Raw genomic sequence first — 7,570 nt, 5'->3', positions numbered from 1 at the left:
TAGGTTAAGATATCAGCAAATGTCTTATAATATTTCTTTAAAAAAGCTGTCTGGGCTGGTTGATTTATTAATTTAAAGTAGTGGTACTGCATGCCCACTTATCCCATTATTATTTCAACAGTGCAGTACCGTTATGATCCTTCCATCTCTCAAACTTGAAGTTCAGGGGCGGGATGAAATTAAAATAAATTAACAGAGTCACTGTCAGGTATGGTAAGCGTTAGAAAATATGTGTTTAATTGTCAGAAAATAAGCAAAACATACGACGAGAATGGGATTCGAACCCATGCGTGCAGAGCACAATGGATTAGCAGTCCATCGCCTTAACCACTCGGCCACCTCGTCAGGTATTTTAGGTGTTTATTTAGGTGTTTATTTAGGTGTTTATTTAGGTGTTTATTTAGGTGTTTATTTAGGTGTTTATTTAGGTGTTTATTTAGGTGTTTATTTAGGTGTTTATTTAGGTGTTTATATAGGTGTTTATTTAGGTGTTTATTTAGGTGTTTATTTAGAGCATTTAAAAATAAAAAGTATAGGAGGAAATGGAGGGGGATGCAGAACATAAAAATGAATTGAAATGGGGAGGTGGAAAGGAGGACATAGTACATTCTATATGGCATGGCCATGAGACAGAGAAATAAGCATAGCTTCTTCTGCAAAATCACAGTTTTAATTAGAGCATAACATATTGGGAGGTTTCCCATTCATGCCAAATCAAACTAAAACCTATAAAAGATTCCTTCAGCAAACTTGGGAAATATTCTTTAAGATTAACCTATCTCCATTTTTGTAAAAGCACAGCCACAGGTGGAGTTTCCTTCTTCATCCAGTAATTTGTAATTGTGCATTAACTGGCTGATAATTCTTGTGAAGACAGTATTTTGTTCTGTTTGGATATGATACATCGTTCCAATTTCTCCACAACCTCTCAAGTATCTATTGGAGGACTCCGGAAAATTTTTGTCAAGTCTATTTTGCACTAGATACCAACAAAAGAGAACTTTACACCCATTTTATTTATATTTGTACAGATTGAACTTTTTGATGTGTCAGTAGAGATAGCTTCCTACTTCTCAAGTGATAAATTCATGCCCAGTTCTCTTTCCCAGTTTAGCATGTATGAAAGCTTAGTACTTGGGTACTAAGTTCGGTCTCTCATAAATGAAGAATCCAGGCACAGTTGCAGTTTCTGAAAGCCGGTGATCCAACCTAATGTTCCCACATTGCAGATTCAAGGAGGTTGTGACATTTCGTCATTGGAGATAACGGAAAGACTCAGAGTGGGGAAGATCATATTTTATTTGTAGTTCGGTGAAAGATTGTAACAATCCAAATCCAAACCAAGCAAGAAAGCTCTTAGTTTTGCAGCCTGCCATAAATTGTGCATTGGAAAGTAGTAGTAACATAGGGGATAAACACTTGGCTAGCCCAGCTTTAATAGGCCATTTATTCCAGTAAAATAACAGAACTAGAAATGGATGGAATGACGTCAATTTTTCAGGTTTTTTTTTACTTGGGTATCCAAAGTAAGTTTGTAAGGGGGTGGGGAAGTACATTTTCAACTTCCACCCAACGTTTGAAATCAGTGTTTGCATGCCAAAACCCACCTGGTCAGGTTGGATTAGGGAAGGAAGAACTACACCCAATGTGTTTGCCATCATTTTGGCATTTCATTTTCTATCAGTATTAAGTAAAGATATAGGTCTGTAATTTGAACCAAGACTGTGATCTTTTCCCTCTTTAGGAGACGCGACGTGCGCAACGCGTGAGCGGGGACTTAGAAATATCTATATATGTGTCTTCCGCAAGCGCCGCCCACTCAGCCCGATCAGTGCTAGCGGGGACTTAGCCTTAGGGAAAAAATCCACCTGCCAGGTTGAATCAGGGAAGGAAGAACCTCACACAATTTGTTTGCCATCATTTTGGCATTTCATTTTCTATCAGTATTACGTAAAGCTATAGGTCTGTAATTTGAACCAAGACTGCAATCTTTTCCCTCTTTAGGGAGAGTGAAAATGATTACCTATGGCATTTCTGAAGTAAGTTTTAAAAGAGACATACAGTTATTAAACAATGACAGAAGATGATAGGTTAAGATATCAGCAAATGTCTTATAATATTTCTTTAAAAAAGCTGTCTGGGCTGGTTGATTTATTAATTTAAAGTAGTGGTACTGCATGCCCACTTATCCCATTATTATTTCAACAGTGCAGTACCGTTATGATCCTTCCATCTCTCAAACTTGAAGTTCAGGGGCGGGATGAAATTAAAATAAATTAACAGAGTCACTGTCAGGTATGGTAAGCGTTAGAAAATATGTGTTTAATTGTCAGAAAATAAGCAAAACATACGACGAGAATGGGATTCGAACCCATGCGTGCAGAGCACAATGGATTAGCAGTCCATCGCCTTAACCACTCGGCCACCTCGTCAGGTATTTTAGGTGTTTATTTAGGTGTTTATTTAGGTGTTTATTTAGGTGTTTATTTAGGTGTTTATTTAGGTGTTTATTTAGGTGTTTATTTAGGTGTTTATATAGGTGTTTATTTAGGTGTTTATTTAGGTGTTTATTTAGAGCATTTAAAAATAAAAAGTATAGGAGGAAATGGAGGGGGATGCAGAACATAAAAATGAATTGAAATGGGGAGGTGGAAAGGAGGACATAGTACATTCTATATGGCATGGCCATGAGACAGAGAAATAAGCATAGCTTCTTCTGCAAAATCACAGTTTTAATTAGAGCATAACATATTGGGAGGTTTCCCATTCATGCCAAATCAAACTAAAACCTATAAAAGATTCCTTCAGCAAACTTGGGAAATATTCTTTAAGATTAACCTATCTCCATTTTTGTAAAAGCACAGCCACAGGTGGAGTTTCCTTCTTCATCCAGTAATTTGTAATTGTGCATTGACTGGCTGATAATTCTTGTGAAGACAGTATTTTGTTCTGTTTGGATATGATACATCGTTCCAATTTCTCCACAACCTCTCAAGTATCTATTGGAGGACTCCGGAAAATTTTTGTCAAGTCTATTTTGCACTAGATACCAACAAAAGAGAACTTTACACCCATTTTCTTTATATTTGTACAGATTGAACTTTTTGATGTGTCAGTAGAGATAGCTTCCTACTTCTCAAGTGATAAATTCATGCCCAGTTCTCTTTCCCAGTTTAGCATGTATGAAAGCTTAGTACTTGGGTACTAAGTTCGGTCTCTCATAAATGAAGAATCCAGGCACAGTTGCAGTTTCTGAAAGCCGGTGATCCAACCTAATGTTCCCACATTGCAGATTCAAGGAGGTTGTGACATTTCGTCATTGGAGATAACGGAAAGACTCAGAGTGGGGAAGATCATATTTTATTTGTAGTTCGGTGAAAGATTGTAACAATCCAAATCCAAACCAAGCAAGAAAGCTCTTAGTTTTGCAGCCTGCCATAAATTGTGCATTGGAAAGTAGTAGTAACATAGGGGATAAACACTTGGCTAGCCCAGCTTTAATAGGCCATTTATTCCAGTAAAATAACAGAACTAGAAATGGATGGAATGACGTCAATTTTTCAGGTTTTTTTTTACTTGGGTATCCAAAGTAAGTTTGTAAGGGGGTGGGGAAGTACATTTTCAACTTCCACCCAACGTTTGAAATCAGTGTTTGCATGCCAAAACCCACCTGGTCAGGTTGGATTAGGGAAGGAAGAACTACACCCAATGTGTTTGCCATCATTTTGGCATTTCATTTTCTATCAGTATTAAGTAAAGATATAGGTCTGTAATTTGAACCAAGACTGTGATCTTTTCCCTCTTTAGGAGACGCGACGTGCGCAACGCGGGAGCGGGGACTTAGAAATATCTATATATGTGTCTTCCGCAAGCGCCGCCCACTCAGCCCGATCAGTGCTAGCGGGGACTTAGCCTTAGGGAAAAAATCCACCTGCCAGGTTGAATCAGGGAAGGAAGAACCTCACACAATTTGTTTGCCATCATTTTGGCATTTCATTTTCTATCAGTATTACGTAAAGCTATAGGTCTGTAATTTGAACCAAGACTGCAATCTTTTCCCTCTTTAGGGAGAGTGAAAATGATTACCTATGGCATTTCTGAAGTAAGTTTTAAAAGAGACATACAGTTATTAAACAATGACAGAAGATGATAGGTTAAGATATCAGCAAATGTCTTATAATATTTCTTTAAAAAAGCTGTCTGGGCTGGTTGATTTATTAATTTAAAGTAGTGGTACTGCATGCCCACTTATCCCATTATTATTTCAACAGTGCAGTACCGTTATGATCCTTCCATCTCTCAAACTTGAAGTTCAGGGGCGGGATGAAATTAAAATAAATTAACAGAGTCACTGTCAGGTATGGTAAGCGTTAGAAAATATGTGTTTAATTGTCAGAAAATAAGCAAAACATACGACGAGAATGGGATTCGAACCCATGCGTGCAGAGCACAATGGATTAGCAGTCCATCGCCTTAACCACTCGGCCACCTCGTCAGGTATTTTAGGTGTTTATTTAGGTGTTTATTTAGGTGTTTATTTAGGTGTTTATATAGGTGTTTATTTAGGTGTTTATTTAGGTGTTTATTTAGAGCATTTAAAAATAAAAAGTATAGGAGGAAATGGAGGGGGATGCAGAACATAAAAATGAATTGAAATGGGGAGGTGGAAAGGAGGACATAGTACATTCTATATGGCATGGCCATGAGACAGAGAAATAAGCATAGCTTCTTCTGCAAAATCACAGTTTTAATTAGAGCATAACATATTGGGAGGTTTCCCATTCATGCCAAATCAAACTAAAACCTATAAAAGATTCCTTCAGCAAACTTGGGAAATATTCTTTAAGATTAACCTATCTCCATTTTTGTAAAAGCACAGCCACAGGTGGAGTTTCCTTCTTCATCCAGTAATTTGTAATTGTGCATTGACTGGCTGATAATTCTTGTGAAGACAGTATTTTGTTCTGTTTGGATATGATACATCGTTCCAATTTCTCCACAACCTCTCAAGTATCTATTGGAGGACTCCGGAAAATTTTTGTCAAGTCTATTTTGCACTAGATACCAACAAAAGAGAACTTTACACCCATTTTCTTTATATTTGTACAGATTGAACTTTTAGATGTGTCAGTAGAGATAGCTTCCTACTTCTCAAGTGATAAATTCATGCCCAGTTCTCTTTCCCAGTTTAGCATGTATGAAAGCTTAGTACTTGGGTACTAAGTTCGGTCTCTCATAAATGAAGAATCCAGGCACAGTTGCAGTTTCTGAAAGCCGGTGATCCAACCTAATGTTCCCACATTGCAGATTCAAGGAGGTTGTGACATTTCGTCATTGGAGATAACGGAAAGACTCAGAGTGGGGAAGATCATATTTTATTTGTAGTTCGGTGAAAGATTGTAACAATCCAAATCCAAACCAAGCAAGAAAGCTCTTAGTTTTGCAGCCTGCCATAAATTGTGCATTGGAAAGTAGTAGTAACATAGGGGATAAACACTTGGCTAGCCCAGCTTTAATAGGCCATTTATTCCAGTAAAATAAGAAAAATAGAAATGGATGGAATGACGTCAATTTTTCAGTGTTTTTTTTACTTGGGTATCCAAAGTAAGTTTGTAAGGGGGTGGGGAAGTACATTTTCAACTTCCACCCAACGTTTGAAATCAGTGTTTGCATGCCAAAACCCACCTGGTCAGGTTGGATTAGTGAAGGAAGAACTACACCCAATGTGTTTGCCATCATTTTGGCATTTCATTTTCTATCAGTATTAAGTAAAGATATAGGTCTGTAATTTGAACCAAGACTGTGATCTTTTCCCTCTTTAGGAGACGCGACGTGCGCAACGCGTGAGCGGGGATTTAGAAATATCTATATATGTGTCTTCCGCAAGCGCCGCCCACTCAGCCCGATCAGTGCTAGCGGGGACTTAGCCTTAGGGAAAAAATCCACCTGCCAGGTTGAATCAGGGAAGGAAGAACCTCACACAATTTGTTTGCCATCATTTTGGCATTTCATTTTCTATCAGTATTACGTAAAGCTATAGGTCTGTAATTTGAACCAAGACTGCAATCTTTTCCCTCTTTAGGGAGAGTGAAAATGATTACCTATGGCATTTCTGAAGTAAGTTTTAAAAGAGACATACAGTTATTAAACAATGACAGAAGATGATAGGTTAAGATATCAGCAAATGTCTTATAATATTTCTTTAAAAAAGCTGTCTGGGCTGGTTGATTTATTAATTTAAAGTAGTGGTACTGCATGCCCACTTATCCCATTATTATTTCAACAGTGCAGTACCGTTATGATCCTTCCATCTCTCAAACTTGAAGTTCAGGGGCGGGATGAAATTAAAATAAATTAACAGAGTCACTGTCAGGTATGGTAAGCGTTAGAAAATATGTGTTTAATTGTCAGAAAATAAGCAAAACATACGACGAGAATGGGATTCGAACCCATGCGTGCAGAGCACAATGGATTAGCAGTCCATCGCCTTAACCACTCGGCCAACTCGTCAGGTATTTTAGGTGTTTATTTAGGTGTTTATTTAGGTGTTTATTTAGGTGTTTATTTAGGTGTTTATATAGGTGTTTATATAGGTGTTTATTTAGGTGTTTATTTAGGTGTTTATTTAGGTGTTTATTTAAATAACATCGACACTGTAATGCGAAGCACATTTGTATTATGAGCAATAGAACGTAAACAGTCCTATAAAGTTATAAGTCCCCGCTCCATTGACTCCATTGATGTAGAGATGAGCCTCTTTAGGAGACGCGACGTGCGCAACGCGTGAGCGGGGACTTAGAAATATCTATATATGTGTCTTCCGCAAAAGCCTTATCGGCGTTTACTGCATGAGGCCCTATGTGTTATATTGAGTGAATCCAATGCATGTCTCTCACATGTCATATGTGAGTCATTGATTGTTTAGAACTGCTATTGGAACTTGGCAAATCAAATTTTGATTGATTTTTAATGGCTATTTTTCACCTATATCAGTGTTGTTTTTATCCTGGCAGATTACTCTTTGACAAAGCGCCCTGTGCGTGAAACGCATCAGAGTACCTGCCAGGACTATCCATGTATCTGTTTTTTTAGCTAATAAAATGTTTTTATATTTGCATCCTGTCTGCCAGTTAATTTGTTTAGTAGTGCTCCAGCTTGTTCCTTCAGGACGTTCCCCTTGCATAATACAGTATACTGTATAAGATTGATAATTCTCCTGGTGGTGTCTGTTGCTTGTCTCTTAGGCTAAGTCCCCGCTAGCTCTGGGTGTGCTCATGCTTGGAGAGTGCTCCGAGCATGAGCGCTGGGTATCAGGCTTGTACGCGTGCGCGGGGGAGGGGAGGAGCATTGCGGGTAGTTCAGCGCACAGGTAAGTATAGATTTTTTGTTTACATACACACCGTTCGCGGCTGAGCATGTGTGCATGAGCACGAGCACCACGCGACGTGCGCAACGCGTGAGCGGGGACTTAGAAATATCTATATATGTGTCTTCCGCAAGCGCCGCCCACTCAGCCCGATCAGTGCTAGCGGGGACTTAGCCTTAGGGAAAAAATCCACCTGCCAGGTTG

At 38.5% G+C, this 7,570-nt stretch overlaps 4 non-coding genes across 4 annotated transcripts; all 4 read right to left on the bottom strand.

Annotated features, from left to right (window-relative positions):
* Positions 1–263: 263 nt before the first annotated feature.
* TRNAS-GCU (transfer RNA serine (anticodon GCU)) lies at positions 264–345 on the bottom strand. The gene has a single exon. It is a non-coding gene; the product is annotated as a tRNA-Ser (tRNA).
* A 2,005-nt stretch (positions 346–2,350) lies between these two features.
* On the bottom strand, positions 2,351–2,432 carry TRNAS-GCU (transfer RNA serine (anticodon GCU)). Its single transcript has one exon. It is a non-coding gene; the product is annotated as a tRNA-Ser (tRNA).
* A 1,981-nt stretch (positions 2,433–4,413) lies between these two features.
* Positions 4,414–4,495, bottom strand: TRNAS-GCU (transfer RNA serine (anticodon GCU)). Its single transcript has one exon. It is a non-coding gene; the product is annotated as a tRNA-Ser (tRNA).
* Positions 4,496–6,428: 1,933 nt separating this feature from the next.
* TRNAS-GCU (transfer RNA serine (anticodon GCU)) lies at positions 6,429–6,510 on the bottom strand. The gene has a single exon. It is a non-coding gene; the product is annotated as a tRNA-Ser (tRNA).
* Positions 6,511–7,570: the final 1,060 nt, after the last annotated feature.

This window comes from Ascaphus truei, chromosome 4, assembly GCF_040206685.1.
Source record: "Ascaphus truei isolate aAscTru1 chromosome 4, aAscTru1.hap1, whole genome shotgun sequence".
NCBI lineage: Eukaryota > Metazoa > Chordata > Amphibia > Anura > Ascaphidae > Ascaphus > Ascaphus truei.
This window is presented reverse-complemented; position numbering and strand designations above follow the sequence as displayed.